The sequence below is a fragment of the Dasypus novemcinctus genome, chromosome 11 (genome assembly GCF_030445035.2).
Source record: "Dasypus novemcinctus isolate mDasNov1 chromosome 11, mDasNov1.1.hap2, whole genome shotgun sequence".
NCBI lineage: Eukaryota > Metazoa > Chordata > Mammalia > Cingulata > Dasypodidae > Dasypus > Dasypus novemcinctus.
In genome coordinates this window covers 110,239,994-110,257,927 of record NC_080683.1, presented here as the reverse complement: position 1 = coordinate 110,257,927, position 17,934 = coordinate 110,239,994, and the positions used below count along the sequence as shown (strand labels likewise).

Sequence of the window (17,934 nt, the reverse complement as noted above, 5' to 3'; positions counted from 1 at the left end):
CTCTACATTAAAATTCAATAAGGCAGATATTATAATCCTAGAGGTATCTGAAACCAAGGAGTTACTTATAATCTGTTTTTGAACCTGTGACAGAGTCCTATATTACTAACACAATCTAAGTTGTTGTCCCTAAATTATAAAAGTAGTCAAAGTAGTTGGAGGCCAGTTTTCTTTCCCATCAAGGCAGCTGTAAAAAGGGAGAGATTTAACTTCTTTATGTGAGAGGTACATGGTTCCAGTAGAAAGAAAATATATTGCTAAATAATGAGCTATTTCATTAAATTTGAATTTAGAAATACATCCTATGTACTTCTCCTAATTTATTTTTCTTAGGAGTCATAAAGCTGTAAAATGTTTTAAAGCAATTTGATGGCAGTTAGTGCAGGGGAACAGGTCTAGGCCCTATGAAAAATTGTTCATTTTATTCCTTTCTGTCCTTTTCTGTTCCACTTACTCAGAACATCTTTACGAGATCCTCGAATATAACACATATGTTTTAGTTTGCTAGGCTGCCAAAATGCAATATACCAGAAATGGTTTGGCTTTTACAGTGGGAATTTATTAGATTGTAAATTTACAGTTGCCAGGCTGAGAAAAATGTCCACATCAAGGTATCATCAGCTGATGCTTTCTGCTCAAAGACCAGCTGCTAGTGATCCTGGACTCCTCTCTCACATGACAAGGCACATGGTAGCATCTGCTGGTCTCTCCCTTCTCTTCCTGGTTTCATTGCTTTCAGTTTCTGGCTTCCTGTGGCTTTCTCTCTGCTCCTGTGGATTTCTCTCTATGCTTCTGTATGTTTATCTGTGTTCACCTCATTTGCAAAGGACTCCAGAAAGAGGATTAAGACCCACCCAGACTCATGCCCTACTGAAGTAATCTAACCAGACGGTCCTATCTACAATAGGTCCACACCCACAAGAATGGATTAGTCTAAGGACATGATTTTCTGGGGTCCATAAAAGCCTCAAACTACCACACCATAATAAGGTGAAAGTGGTCCCTGACTCTTTCAACTTCATTTACTGACTCGTAGGCAGCCCCTATTACATGTAACAGTCTTCCTCTCCATCATGTGCCCTGCCATTAATTTGGGCATCTTTAATATTGAAAATTTACCACTTAGATGTTTCAGTTCTGGACTTATCAGTAAATTTAGAGTGCTCACAAAAGCAAAAATAAGTATAAAAATCTGAAAAAGTAGCAACAAAATAAGCCAATGAAAAAATCAGGAAAACAATTATTAAAATTAATCATTCAAAATCACAGAAAATTAGAATAGATAAATAAAATCAGAGCATTTCCTTACAAAAAGATAATAAAATAGAAAAGGAATGGCTAATATTAATCAAGGAAACTGAGATAAAAAATACAACTTCATCTGGTAATATGAAAGGCAGTAAAACCAGGTAGGGATACATTTAGAAGAATATAATAAAATTTCATGCACAGATTTTGTCAATAATTTTTTTAAGATTTATTTTATTTATTTCTCCCCACCCCCTTGTTGTTTGCACTTGCTGTGTTTGTTCATCTTTCTTGTTTCTTTAGGAGGAACCAGGAATCAAACCTGGGACCTCCGATGTGGGAGAGAGGAGCCTAATCGCTTGAGCTACCTCCATTCTCTGCTTTGTTGTATCTCTCATTGTGGTTTTTTTTTTCCTTCTTGTGTCTCTTGTTATGTCAGTTTGTTGCATCAGCTTGCTGCACCTGCCTATCATGTCAGCTTGCAGGCTTGCTCATCTTCTTTAGGAGGCAACAGGAACCTCCACTCCCTGCTTTGTTGTATCTCTCACTGTGTTTTTCTTCCCACGTCTTTTGTTGTGTCAGATTGCCATGCCTGCCCATGGCACCAGCTCTCTGTCTTCTTTAGGAGGCACCAGGAACCAAAACAGGGACCTCCCATGTGGTAGGTGGGAGCTCAATCCCTTGAGCCACAACTATTCCCTTTTTTTTTTTTTATGTTTTTTTTTAATTGACTTTGTAATAATATTACATTAAAAATATATATGTGAGGTCCCATTCAACCCCCCCCACCCCCCCCTCCCCCCTCCAACAACACTCGTTCCCATCATCATGACACATCCATTTTGGTAAGTACATCTTTGGGCACCTCTGCACCTCATAGACAATGGTCCACATCATGGCCCATACTCTCCTCCATTCCATCCAGTGGGCCCTGTGAGGATTTACAATGTCCGGTGATTACCTCTGAAGCACCATCCAGGGCAGCCCCATGTCCCAAAGACGCCTCCACCTCTCATCTCTTCCTGCCTTTCCCCATACCCATCGTCCACCATGTCCACTTTTCCCAATCCAATGCCACCTCTTCTATGTGGACATTGGATTGGTTGTGTCCATTGCACCTCTATGTCAAGAGGAGGCTCAGATTCCACATGGATGCTGGATGCAATCCTCCCATTTTCAGTTGTAATCACTCTAGGCTCCATGGTGTGGTGGTTGTCCTTCTTCAACTCCATCTTAGCTGAGTGTGGCAAGTCCAATAGATCAGATTGTAGGTGCTGGAGTCTGTTGAGGCTCAGGACCTGGCTATCACAACTATTCCCTTTTGCCAAAAAAATTTGAAAGTCTAAAGGAAATGGCTGATTTTCTAGGAAAATATAAATTTAACAAAATTGACTCTAGAAGAAGTAGAAAACATTAATAGGCCAATGATGACTGGAAAAAAATTGAAAAGATTAAAGATCTACTTCTAAAAATGTGTTCTGTCCAGGTGATTTTACAGGTCTCACATATTTGACCTTCAAAGAACAAATAGTTCCTGTGTTATTTTAAATTATTTCAGAGCATAAAAAGATGGAAATATTTCCAAATTATTTTAGAAAGCTAACATATCTGTTAAACCAAATCTGATATAGAAAGTACAAAATAACAAAACACAGATCAATTACATTTATGGCTATGATTTTTTTAAACAATGACATTTTTTATAGAAATTCCATGCTAAATAAAATAATCCCAGGCTTCTTCCCCTTCCCTCATATATTCTATATTACTACATTGGGGTGTGGAGGAAGGTTAAAAAAGCAGAAAATGGAATTTGGTCTTCTGGAAAAACCAAGATGGACCCTAAAATATAATTGTAACCAAATTCTGAGGTGTTTGCAAATAACTTGTAAATTCCCACAACCAAGCTTTAAGGTATAAAGGTGTTTTATGATTTATTAGCTTACAAAGTAAATGCTGATAATTTTCAGTTCATCTAATATAAATTCTAGAGGTTACACCCTAGAGACCTGAGATTTTGAAAAGAAAAGCACTCTCTACTTTAGCACATTTATAGTTTGCATACAATGGACCTATATGGCGTCTGATTCTCAATCTTGAGTTCAGCACTGCACATTAGCCACGTCAGTGACAAGCCCTTAGCTTTACCTAAGATGACTTTTTTTCTGGATCATGCTCAGAAAATGCGCTCCAAGTTGGGGAGTGGTTGGCAATATAACCATAGAAGTACTTCTTCCTAGCTGGTCCAAAAGTAAGAGAGGAAGATTGTCAAATTCAGGGGGGAAGCATTAGAAGTCAGATACACACACACTCAAATTATGCCATGGTTAAGATGTCCTAAACAGATTTTAGAAGTTCACTGAGTGACTGCAACAACCTCTCTATCTAACAACCACATGCTATTTTGCAATGTGGCCTCGTTACTCTCCCATCAAGAAGTGGAGTCTATTTTGCCTCCCCTAAAATCTAGGCTGATCCTATGACCTGTTTGTTTTTAAACTTTTTATTTTAAAATAATTTTAGGTTTATAGAAGAGTTGCAGAGACAAGACAGAAAGTTCCTGTGTACACTTTACCCAGCTTCCCATGATGTTAACACTTTACATGGTACACTTTTGTGAAGTTTTAATCAATGGAATTCAGTGATGTGTAACTTCTAAGATTGGGCTTGGAATGCTCCTTCTGGGAGACCAGCTGCCATGTACTAAGGAAGTGAAGTCTTCCAGAGAGGCTCATTTAGAGGGGAACCAAGGCCCCCAGCAAACAGGCTCAACTCAGCCCCCAAGCAGCAGTTAACACCAACTACCTAGCCATGTAAGTTAGTGCATTTTTGGCCCTTCCCAGAGCCCTAACTGACATTTTGGGAGGTAGGAGAACCAGCAAGTCAACCTACAGAATTGTGAAAAATAATAAATTATTGTTACTTTAAGCCACTAAGTTTTGGGGTAGCTTGTTATGCAACAATAGCTGCTGATATTTGTTCTATGTCCCAAATAAAACCTCTCAAGTCAAATTGACTTTCCATAAGGAAGAAAGGAGACAAGTGGACAGTTAAGATAAGCAGTGTTCTACCACTCTAATTCAGGCATGCTAGTCTCTTCAATTCTCAGACTAAATGTATAGCAAAGGTGTTTTTAAGTGATAAACTTCAGCTTTGGCAATTGAAGCTTCAAAGATGAAACTAACCAGTAGAGCAAGAATGATAATAAACCTTTAAAACATTGATTTGAAGTAAAGAATGTATGTTTACCTATTCAAAAATTATATTTTCAAACAGAATCTCAGGCACCTGAAGTAATTTGTTTAGTCACACATTTGCTCTAAGCCTAGCTATAAAATTAACAGTTACAAAAATGGCACATAAGCATGACTCTTTGTGAATTTCCTCTTAGTTATCTAGATCAAGAATCAACAAATGTTTTCTGTTAAAAGGCCTATAGTGTATATTTTAGACTTTCTGGGCCAAGAGGCAAAATCAAATCAAAGACATTATATAAAAAGAGTGATATATATATATATATATATATATATATATATATATATATATATACACACACACACACACACACACACACACTTTGCAGACCAACAGGCAAAATCAAGAACATTATAGAACAAGAGATATTTTTATTGAAACATTCCAAATATAGTGATAATAACTAGTAAAATTTTTTGTGATACAGGTCTACTAATGAGAAGAATGAAGTTCTTTTGGGGAGATATAACATTTTTCCTAATTGGGGCTCAAATGTCAAAACCATTCTTAGCTTATAGACTGTACAAAAATAGGTAGTAGCCAAATTTTCCACAGCTGTAGTTAGGCAATCCTGACCTGTTGCCAAGGGCCCTGAGCATCCCAAGACATTCTTTGTTGTATATGCCAAGAATCAGAGGCCCTGACCACTCTTTAACATTTCTCAGAATTGTGTTTGCAGTGAGGAATCTTACAGGATGAAGTAACATTTCCTCTAGACAGAGAGTAGAGTTACTATAAAAGTGGCAGATTTCTCAATCCCAGTGTTCCTCCTTCCCCTCTTATACAGTCCACTGCACGTGCAGACAACTATCATGGGCTCTTTAGGATTCCCCTGTGGGACTTGGAGGGCATGGGGAACTGATGCAAACAAATATGACATTCTTTTTTATTTTTTATTTTTATTATTTTTGGTTTTTTGAAGATACATAGATCACAAAAAATGTTACATTAAAAAATATAAGAGGTTCCATATACCCACCCCTCACCCCCCCACCGCTCCCATATCAACAACCTCTTTAATCATTGTGGCACATTCCTTGCATTTGGTGAATACATTTTGGACACTGCTGCACAGCACGGATTATAGTTTACATCGCAGTTTACACGCTCTCCCAGTCCATTCAATGTGTTATGGCAGGATATATAATGTCCAGCAACTGTTCCTGCAATGTCATTTAGGACAACTGCAAGTCCCGAAAATGGCCCCACATCACATTTCTTCTTCCCTCTCCCTGCCCTCAGCAACTACAATAGACACTTTCTCTACATTAATGCTACAGTTTCTTCCATTACTAGTCACAATAGTTCTGTAGTAGAATACCAGTTAGGTCCACTCTAATCCGTATTTATTCCTCCATCCTTTGGACCCTGGGATGGTCATGTCCACTCCACCTCTATTTCGAGAGGGGGCTTAGATCCCACATGGTAGATGGGATCTAAATTCTTTTGCTGTGAATGATATAGTATTCTTTATCTCTGATCCAGGAGTCTCATGTCTTCTGACAGTATCCCTGAAGCAGTAAAAGGTTAACATGTTAGTTTATAAGTTGGGTTAAATCACAGATCTTTCACAGTTTTTATCATGAACCCAAGAAATTTAGGGACAGTCAAGACTACAGTAAATGATATTAGAAAATTGGGATGAGACTGGGCTGAGTGTCTAAGACTAATGGTAAGACACCATATTCTGGTCAGAAGGCATAACTGTAGAAGTATCATTTGGTTGGGCCTGGGTAGGGATGGGGAAAGAGATTGGATGAATCTTACTGAGCCAATATTGCTGTGTAGTCCAGGCAATTGAATTCCTGTGGACCAATAAGTCAAAATTTTATCAGTCTCAGCTGAGTGCCACTTTTATTTTATTTTATTTTTTTAATTTTTTTATTTTTTATTGACTTTGTAATAATATTACATTAAAAACATATATGTGAGGTCCCATTCAACCCCATCCCCCCACCCCCCCTCTCCCCCCCCAACAACACTCGTTCCCATCATCATGACACATCCATTGGATTTTGTAAGTACATCTTTGGGCACCTCTGCACCTCATATACATTGGTTCACATCATAGCCCATACTCTCCTCCATTCCATCCAGTGGGCCCTGTGAGGATTTACAATGTCCGGTGATTGCCTCTGAAGTACCATCCAGGGCAGCTCCATGTCCCAAAGACGCCTCCACCTCTCATCTCTTCCTGCCTTTCCCCATACCCTTCGTCCACTATGTCCACTTTTCCCATTCCAATGCCACCTCTTCTATGTGGACATTGGATTGGTTGTGTCCATTGCACCTCTATGTCAAGAGGAGGGTCAGATTCCACCTGGATGCTGGATGCAATCCTCCCATTTTCAGTTGTAATCACTCTAGGCTCCATGGTGTGGTGGTTGTCCTTCTTCAACTCCATCTTAGCTGAGTGTGGTAAGTCCAATAAATCAGATTGTAGGTGCTGGAGTCTGTTGAGGCTCAGGATCTGGCTATCACATTGTCAGTCCAGAGATTCAAATCCCCTAAATATATCTTAAACCCCAACATTAACTGCACCTCCAGCACATTGGCATGGAAGTCTTATGAAGGGAGATCCCATCTGAGTCCAGATTCATCACACATAAACACCATTTCCAAAGAGGGGCCATCTGCCCTGGTAGTTAACCCCATCGGCCATGACCATAACTCCCGTGGGTCTCTTTAGCCCTCAAAGGAACCAATATCTGGGGGTTGTATCTGCTTTATCTGTCTCCCCGACTCTGCTCAGTTGTGCATGAGGGCAAACCTTCTGCCAGCCTCCAGACTCCCTTCCAGAAACTCGTAGCCATATAAACTCATTTCTCCTTTCCATTTCCCCCTTACTTTAGGTCAAACAGCATTTTAAAGTCATGGTATTTTATGTAGACATGGATATTCTGCTGATCCGCATTGAACCTTCCGTATAAGGTCATTTTCCAGTTGCATCATCAGTTGGTAGTTGATAGTGGTCCCTCGTTGCCAGGGAGGCTCATCCCCGGGTGTCATGTCCCACGCTGTGGGGAAGGCATTGCATTTACATGCTGAGTTTGGCTTCGAGACTGGAGTGCCACTTTTAATTGTATTTTAGCCAGAGATACAATATACCTATTGGCAATTCTTAAGCATGAGACTCCTGGAATTAAGAATTCCAGAAAGAATTCCAGCTTAATAATTAGATGCCTGAAACTTTCTTTCTTGGCACATTTTTCTACAACATAAAATAAGAGAAAAAGAATATCAAGGTCTGCAGGCTCACGACATGGCTCTGTTTCTTCAAAGTGACTGTCGGAAAAGATGTGCTTCTTCTGTGAGCTCCAGAAGGTTAGCAAACCAGGGTTCACTTGGGGGTGGGTATACTTTTTAAAGACACAGCCCAGAGGGGATCAGATACAGTGGTGACAGACTAATTGTGCTGATATATGGCACCTACCAACCTAAGTTCCCTGCACTGTGAACTCGGAGGTGTGTGCCAATGCAGCTGCTTTTTTAGCTTGAAAGAATTAGTGTCTTGCCACTTTTAAGGAAGGGCCTATACTGCCAGGCATTGCTTGCTGTTAGCATTTGAAAATTGATGGTGATGATGATAGCTTTATGGTGGTGGTTGTTTTTGCAGTCAATGAGTTAGGTGTTCCTCTAAAAACCTTCTGTGGATATGTACTAGACCTTTGATAAATATTTGTGGAATTAATAAAAAAGAGACATAGCAAGTCCATTTAAATAAAATCTGAAGCAATACTCCTAAGATGGCCAAGAAGTCTTTACTACCCACCCCTTCATTTCCTGCTCCCAACAACAACAATCTCCTCAGATGTTGAAGACAAGCCCTCACCCTTACCTCTGCTTCACTCCACCATTCCCCTCTCTCTCCTAGGCCCACATCTTAGTTAGATGACCTCTTCTGCAACTCCCTTGCAGCAACAACTGGCCTCACGATATTGTTCTAACCAATGCCTGTTAAATAGGACATCTGGAAACTTCACTTCCAAATAAAAAGGACAGACTCAGCTGACATATCCCATCTGTGCCTTCTTAGTGGTTTTGTGTGGGAGATGCTGGAGTTGGAGAGGTGGCAGATGACTAGCCCCAGCTTAAATATTGCTTCTTGGAAGATGATAGAGTAAATAAAAGCACCTGGAAACTTCTCTCTAGTCATATACCTATGACACCCTCTGAAAGGAAAGAACCAAGAACATGAGAAAGAGTGAACAAGGTTTGGCAGATTCTAATAAGTTTACAATACCAATGGGTCACTTTTAAAGGCTTGCATTAATTCCTCTCTGCCATCTTCCCTGAATTAGATAGTCTTAATACAATGATTTACCAGTTTCCGAGATCATTTTTGTCCACAGAATCAGAGCTCTGAACTACTTAGTAGATTTTGGAAACTAGCCCTGCTAACCAGCTGGGGAAGCTCCCAATTTCACTGCTGAAACACAAAAGGAAACCCTCAGAAGCTTTCTTTTACTGCTCCACTCTGGGTTATCAGCCACCAGATTTATGGAGAGCTGAAATGAATTTTTGGTCTACCCTTCCTTTGTTCTCTAATTTGGAACTCTATGCACAAAAAGCTTTTCCCCTACCTTTGGTCTCTTTGCTTGGCCAGGGCTTTTTGAAGGAATATCTGACTGCAAAGGGGTCTGATGTTGGTGGAAAGCCTCTTAAGTACTTGCTTCAGCCTGACCAGTTGCCCTGCAGTTCTGTTGGGGGGTACCCATTACCCAGCTGCGCTGGTACCTCTGTGAGGGACAGAGTTTAATTGTTGAAGGCTCCATAACTCCAAGAATGGCTAGCTTCTGCCCCACAATCACACTCCAGATCCAGAAGAATGACAATAAGAGGAACCATTGCCAGAAGTGTATGACCTGACTATACGTGAATTTTCCTTGCTTTGCTCTAAGCCCTCTCTCAGTACATGGAAAATAGTCTTCCTCATGTGAAGGTGAAAACATAATTCTCAGACTTTTTCAGACAAATATGAAGATGGTTGAAATGAAAAGAAATGTGTTATAATGAAAAGAATGAAGACTTTGGAGCCAAATCTTGACTTTTCAGCTGTAAGTATGTGTGTCCTGGAAAGATTGCCTGACCTCTGGAAAAAGGAGACAAGGACACCCAAATGGCAGAGTTGATTGTAGGGTTAAGGATAGTTATCAAAAAGTGTCCAACACATTGCCTGGCATGTGGAAAGTGCTGAGCAAATTAGTTGTTATGTATGTGTCAATTTAAAACATCACTTGTTTGATGATTTATAGTGAATGGATCTAGCTTATGAATATTTGGGGGGGCTTAGCCCTATTGATTAAAGGAACATGATGCTGAAAAAAGACCATGCATGCATGTGTGTGTGTGTGTGTTTGTGTGTGAATATGTACATAGGCTTCACTTTTTAATGTATGCACACTGGTAATTGGCATTGGAAAGTTTGTGCTTCTTTTAATAAACTAATTATAAATTACGAGTTATTGGGTAAAGATTGTATTAGTAAGACAAAGGGATACTGATGCAAAATACCAGAAATCTCAACAAGGGAGCTAATAAAATTCATTGAAAGGAAGAAGGATGTTTTCAATCTTTTCAATAAATCATCCTGAAGCAACTTGATATCTGTAGAGGAAAAACATTCAGCTTACCTCCATCCTTACACCATACACAAAAATCAATTTAAAAGGGGTCATTGACCTAACGGTAAGAATTAAAACTGTAGCTTTTCTAGAAGAAATAAGAGAATACCTTTTTTATTCTGGGACAGGCAGAACTTTTTTAGGCGAGACACAAGAGCTTACCATTAAAGAACCCAATAACAAATTGGATTTCAGCAAAACTAAACCTGATTCTTAGGCTCTGCAAGTACTACTTTGATTTTTTTCGGGACTTAAAAAAGGATTCTAGGGTCCCATCTTTGACTTGGTCTTCATCCTATCTGTTCATAGCTATGATGTGGTGAGTCTCATTATCCAACCCTGTTTGTCTGAACTCTATTCCCTCTCAATTTTTCTTGCAAAAAGACCAGTCCTTTTCTGAGCTCGTTTCTTTCCTGCAACAACCTGTTCGTGCTTTCAGCATTCTCCCTTGAAATCTAATTTCTCAAGTTTACATTTTCTTCCCTCCAGGGTGTAACAGATGATAGTTTGACCAATTGTTTTACCAGTACATAACACAGACTGTAAGTGTTTCAGCTTCCTAAGCAGGTTCCGTACTACTGTCTCTAATTCCCAGAGACAACTGCACATATTTTAGTTTTTGGCAAAGGCAGCAACACCCTTCCAGTACCAATGTCTGTACTAGTCAATTTTTACTACATAATAAACTCAAATTTTCAGTGGCTTACAGTAATAAACATTTATTTTCACCCTCACAGGTCTATAATTTGCAGTAGTTTGACTGATCTAGGTTGGACTTTACTATGCTAAGCTGAACTCCAGCCTTCTAGTCCAGTTAATTTCTGTTCACATGTCTTCATTCTCAGGTCCTTAGAAAAGGGAACAAATGACCAGGAGTGGGCATTTCTTATGGCAGACCAAAGGACTTTGCCTGAATCACCTTCATTAATATTCCAATGGCCAAATCAAGCCCAATTATCAATGAGGCAGAGAAGTACACCCCATGATAAAATGGATAGGTGTAATTCTATAACAGGGGTGGAGTGAAGAAATAGGAACAGTAATCTAACACATTATCCAAAACCAAAGATATAATAAATAAAAACATACTAAGTCTTTTTGCATTAAAATCAAACAAGACAGTGGTAATGACCATCACCAATATTAGCTAATGAAGCATAACAAAATAAATAAAACTGTCAGTATAAATATGGAGGGACCCCTTACTCTCAAAGCAATCTCTGTTGCTTTTTATCACATCTTTAATATTCTTAAGATTTATGTCTGCAAGGCAACCAAAAGTCTACAGGTTTGCACAAATTAATGTTCCCATAGTACAGAGGCACAATGATTTTAGGTGGTACACAAAATATTTTTAAATAGCTATATATGATTTTGATTTCAATCATTTTAATGTATGCTAGAAAAATATAACCAGCACATCAAACCCATTATTTTATAACCTTATGATTTAGGATAAGGGAAACTTTTCTCAATGGAATCAGTTAAAAGCCTTATTTTTAAAAATATTTAGTATGTAACAGAAGTCTGAAAATATGGCAAAATTTAAAATGCGATTTCAATGCCTATAATTTGGGAAATGCCAGATGATCAGTAAGCCACATTATGAATGCATTTACCAAAACTGGATTATATATTTGAATGTCATTAAAAAGGGAAATTTTAGGTTGTATATATTTTAATAGAATAAATTTTTTTAAAGATCCTTGGGACTGCAGGACACAAACAGGGAACTGTAAGTTAACCATGCTTTCATCAATTATAACAAATGTACCTACCACACCAATGCAAGGTATTACTAATAGGGTGGTATATGGGAATCCTGTATTTCATGCATGATTGTTCTACAAACCTTCAACTTCTCTCATAAGCACTAACAACAATATATGGCAAAATTAGGTGAGGCAGACAAATTCACATTCAGGGGAAAAAGAAGCCAACTCAGCATTAGAATCTTTGAAATATTATTTTACTAATTTTTAACCATTTTAGACATATTGGATCAGCTATTCTCTTTCACAAAACTTAGTTTTTAAGGGGAAAAAAAACCTTTCCCTCAACAGAATGCTTACTAAAATTCCATGGACCAGTTTGGGAAACAGTTATCTATCGAGGCCATTGAGTAAAACAGGTAAGTCAATAGTAGGAAAACCATCTCGGTCCATGTCCATCTGAGCCCCTCACCTACCAAGAGGGAGCTGGAACTTCTATGAAGTCCAAAGCAAAATGAGCCCCCATTTTCATATGCCGTTCCTGAGAGGTTGAAGGGCAAGAGAGGGCTCTACTCAGATTGCAGACTGGCAGGTGACGGAATTTTGTTAAACAAAGTGATTAGGGGAGGACAACCTGTTTTTGGTTTTGTTTTGATTTGATTGGTGTGTGTGTGTGTTAGCATTACAAAAGTCTTTTTAACGGCTAACTTAGGTGATGAAAAATCAGACCTGCTCTCTTTTGAAGGTAATGTTCCTGGCCAGGTGTTTGAAATACTAGCAGAGACCTGGAGTTTCTCAAATGACTGATCACATCTAGTTTGCCTTAATGCTGAAAATGATGATTTACCAGTTGCCACTTACTCATATAAATGAATCATCATAGTGGAGTGCCTGCTCATGTCTGCTGCTTTTTATTTCTTTTTGTTGTTATTTTCTAGTGTATGAAAATTAGGTAATAAATAAAAAATAGCTAAAGGCCTTCCTACCAAGAAACATTTTTTACAGGAGAAACACGGACTCTCAGTCACTTCTCTGCAATAGCATAAGGCGAACCACATCCAGCCGCCCACAACGCTTCCCCACCTCTCCCCCGAATGGTTTCCCACCGAGATATAGCTCAGCTTGCCAAGTACAGGACTTGTAAGCTCACTTCACATTTAATTCCTCCCCTCTGTTCAGCATTCCCTTCTGATTCCTGAAAGCAAGAAACCTGCCATAGCAGATCCTGTCATAAACACACTTTTTTTCCCCTCGAGCAAGTATGCTCTATATTTAGAGAGCATTTGAGAGTGGAAATCTTACCCTAAACCCCTGCAATCGCCTTCCCTCTTGGGTGCCCTGAAGGATAGTAGGTTATTTGGGAGCTGCAGGAGGCATAGAAGACAAAGCAAAGAGAGCACTGCACTTGGAGGAGAATGAGGTGATGAATGTGAAGTTAGAGGTAGCAGGTGAAATGTAAAAGGCAGGGCATTTCCACAACTTCTGTAAATCAATGGCAGATCTAGCAAATCTCTCTCCAGACCCATGTTATAAGATACAACGGAGTGGACTGAAACCAGCTGCATTTAGGGAGTAGCAGTTTTGTAATTTTTTCTTGCTTTTAGCAACATCAAACATTGTGCTCCTTTCAATGTATTACACTGGATCAATCAAAGACTTTATTCCTGAAAATATTTTTTTCTATTTGATTATGGTGACGACTGAGGAATTCTTAGAGACCTGGTTTTTTAATCACCTAATTTAGATAGAAAACCCAGTTGGAGAGAGAGAGAGCATATGGCTTTTTATCTGGAGTCAAAATACTCAGAAAAGTAAAATAAGTTGACAGGAATAAACAATGATAACTTATTATTCATAGTGATGACAGCAAGGCACTAGTATAAGATCCCAAATATCTGCTGAGCCTTAGAAAAATTAATTATGAGCAATGTCATTTTAATGTTGAGCTGTTATACTCAAATTCTTTTTAAAATAGCCACTGATTTGTTCAGTCAACAAATATTTATTTTATCTATCAATGAGTGTTTCAATGGGGGACAATGGACAAAATCACCTAAGAAGTAGAGTCAGGTTAAAGATTGCCATGAGAACTAATGTGATAGAATAAGGACACAAAAGTAACTTGGACCCTGTGCCTGATGGAAGCAGGTTACAGACACATCTTTTCTTAGCATACTCTTCCTGAAGCACGGTTTGGTGATGCCTTACGTCAATGGCTCTCTTTGTCTGTTTCATCTTGAATGACTTCTCAACTACAGACCCCTGATAAAATCCAAACTTTTGAATACCAAGTAAAGAATAAGATTTATAGATGATACTTATTGGGGATTTGCTGAATTGAGTTGAAGAGAGAGCATAAGATAATTTCCATAGCACAATTATCAGTTACAAAAATTCAAAAAAACATTAATAAAAAACCAGGACTTTCCACACATTGAATATATTTCAATAGATAGCATCTGTGGCTCACTAGAAAATAAAGAGATTTTCTTATAAATGATTTTATCCAAAATGACCTTGGAAGTCATGACCAGATCATCAGATGCCATAATTCTAATAACTCTAATTTAATCAGACATTGTTTTAATATTGATCAGTTGTGTGCTCCTAAGATAGAAGTAGTATATGAGAAGAATGCACATCAAATCCAAAGGGCTTTTGAGTTAAATGGATAAGATTTTTAAATATCTTAAGAGCTTTGTGACATTTTAGAACCTGGCCATGTATTCTATTCACTTCTGCCATTGTGAAGTATAGTCTATGTCCCCTCGTCTTGAACATGGATGGGATTGTGGCTCTTCCACCAAAAAAAAATTTAGTGGAGTGGTGCTGTGACTTCAAGGTTAGGGCATATAAGGACACACAGCTTCCTCCTTGTTTAAAGGAACACATGTTCTTGGTGCCCATCAAAGAGAGTAATTTATGTAGCTGCTGGGTGGGGTCTCACACTTCCCTTAAGTAGATAAAAAAGAAATAGGAAATATGTGACTTGAACCCAGAAATATGACCATGAATGCAATGAAGCCACCCTATTTGGAGGATGAAATTATAATGGGATAAGCATATCCCATCTCTATCCTCAACAAAAATCCAATTAGTGCCCCACATGAAGTCCCCCTTCCTTATTAGATTTCAACTGGTTGAGAAGATATCCTTCAAAATTGATTGGATAAGCATCTCTTAACAATATAAAGATTAAGAATCATAGGAAGTGGACTTGGCCCAGTGGTTAGGGCATCCGTCTACCACATGGGAGGTCCGCAGTTCAAACCCCGGGCCTCCTTGACCCGTGTGGAGCTAGCCCATATGTGGTGCTGATGCGTGCAAGGAGTGCCCTGCCATGCAGGGGTGTCCCCCGTGTAGAGGAGCCCCACGCGCAAGGAGTGCGCCCCTTAAGGAGAGCCGCCCAGCGCGAAAGAAGATGCAGCCTGCCCAGGAATGGCTCCGCCCACAAGGAGAGCTGATACAACAAGATGACGCAACAAAAAGAAATAAGATTCCTGTGCCGCCGACAACAACAGAAGCGGACAAAGAAGACACAGCAAATAGACACAGAGAACAGACAACCAGGGTGGGGGGGTAGTGAAGGGGAGAGAAATAAATCTTTAAAAAAAAAATTATAAATAGAAATGTATAAGTGAATCAAAACCACAGTATTAATATATGTATTAATGAATCTTTCTTCTTGCCATAAACTTTTTAAGACCTATTCTTATCCTTCCTCTCCCGAGGATTTAACTGAATTGTCTTTAAGAAGCATAACATGTAATTGGGGGAAGAAAAAGAGAAAATTCTCCCTGAACAGGGGTGAAGAAGAGTCTGATAATAATCTGCAAGAGACCAGATCAGCAGTTTTCGCATAAAAGTAAATGTTGCCTTCAGAACCACCTATCACCTGTGTGAAAATCTGAAGTTTTGTGAATCCCAGAAAAGATCATGACCTTTGAACTAATTCATTCATGGGGGTGTAGGTTCCTTTGATTGCATTGGATTCAGTTAAGAGGCCTTGATTGGATCACTTTAGATAAGGTCACTTTAGGGTCTCTGATTGGACTACACCAGTGAGGCATAATTCAGGTTAGGTCTCCGCCCTCTTGTTGGGGTCTTGTATAAACTGAGAACTGAAAGCAGAAACATACACAAAGAAAGACCAACTGCCATTTGACCCTGGCATGTGAGTATGAGGTCCGCAAGGAGACAGAGAAACACTGAGAGACTGAGAAAGAGGCCAGAAGAAACCCTCAGAGGCTAAGAGAGAGGCCAGAGGTTGGAATCAGCAAAGGAAGCCTGAAGCAAAGAGCAGCCACCATTCTGCCTTACTGCCTGGCAGAAGTCCAGTATCCAACCAGCGGCAAACCTTTGGTGAGAAAGCATCTCCAATGGTGCCTTGATCTGGACATTTTAGGAGCCTCAGAATTGTAAGATTTTACCTAATATATTCCTGTTATAAAAGCCAACCCATTTCTAGTATTTTGCATTGGTAGCATTGGCAGACTAAAACAAAATCCTATCAGAGCTGAGTTTTTCATGGAGTTTTCCCACCAGTACCCTTAAAGCACAGTATTTATATACTATTCAGCAGCATGCAAATAAGTGGATGGGCCCAATTAAATGAGAAACACTGCAAAGACACCTCCCAAGGGAATTACAAGAAATGGGAAAGGGGCCTGCTACCAGGTCATCCCCTTTAAATGGCAACAGCAATATAAATCCATTCTACCTCCAGTGCTAAAAAAGGAAAGAAATGAAATATCTATGTGTGGTAGATTGAATCATGTACCCTGACAAAAGACATGCTCTTAATCAATCTGAATTCACATTCCTATGAGTGTGAACCTGTAGGTAAATAGCACCTTTGAAGATGTTATTATTAGTTAAGGTGTGGTCTCATTTGTGAACAGGATCTCTGACAATCCTATTTTGGATAAGGTCAAATTTAATTAGGGTGGGTCTTAATCCATGTTACTGGAGGCCTTATAAAGAGAGTAAATTTGAACTCAGTCAGTCAGAAGAAACCCCAGACCAGAATAAGCCAGAGGACTAGAAACCAGAAGTCAGAGCAAGCCACAGGAAGAAGCCAAAAGTCACCAGAAACCAGAAGAGCAGACACAAAGTGAGAGAGAGCACTGTGTGGCAGGAGGCAGAGCTGCAAGCCGAGGAACCCCAGGGATTGCAGCAAGCCAGCACCAGAGTGCTAGAGACTTCAGGGAAAGAGCATGGCCTTACCAGAACCTTGATTTGGGGTGTCTAGCCTCCAAAACATGAGACAATAAATTCCTGTTGCTATGCCAACTGGTGTATGGTATTTGTCATAGCGACTCTGGCAAAAACTAAGACCATATGAAAGAATAAAGAAATAAAGATGGTATTCTTAAAACCAACAGAATTGGAAAGCAAAAATGAGTGAGAAGAAAAGCTAATTTTTACTAATTTTCTTTCTTTGAATTTATTGGACTCATCTTTTTGATACATCCTATTTATATTATTCAATATAATCTGTTTTGTGCCTATTGCAGAATACTGTAATAGATGCTGAGGTGTTGCAAAAGAAATAGAGGAGCCCCTGCCCAAAGAACTTGCAATGTGGAAAAATGATACACACATGAAACAGAAGTATAGCACAAAGAACTGCCTAGCTTTTTGCAAATTGATATAGTACAGGGTTGGGTTAATTACAGCTGTGCTGAGGAAATCTCAATTACATGAGATTGGAAAAGGGTCAACGGAAAGATAGGTTCAGTTTGAATTTTGAAGAGTGAATTGAAATACAAAGGAGGGAAGTAAATTCCAGGTGTTACAAGTAAGTTTTTTTTTTTTTTTTTTTTTTGAGGTACTGGGGTCAGGGATTGAACCTGGGACCTCATACATGGGAAGCCGGTGCTCAACCACTGACCTACACCGGCTCCCCAGAAGTAAGATTTTTTTGAATCTCATATTTGTCTTGTAATTAAACTAGATTTTAGATGATATAACATAGTAAAAGTAAATGGGGAATTATAAACAAAGTCTTAGGACATGAATAATAGATTAAATAGAGAATGGAGATAGGTAAAAAGAGAGTGATAAGTGATAGATGCTTTTATGTGGAATATACT

At 39.1% G+C, this 17,934-nt stretch overlaps 1 long non-coding RNA gene across 1 annotated transcript in view; it reads right to left on the bottom strand.

Moving 5' to 3' along the window:
* Positions 1 to 17,934, bottom strand: part of LOC131280458 (uncharacterized) — a 113,612-nt gene that overhangs the window by 46,901 nt on the left and 48,777 nt on the right. The gene's annotated exons all lie outside the window — the stretch shown is intronic.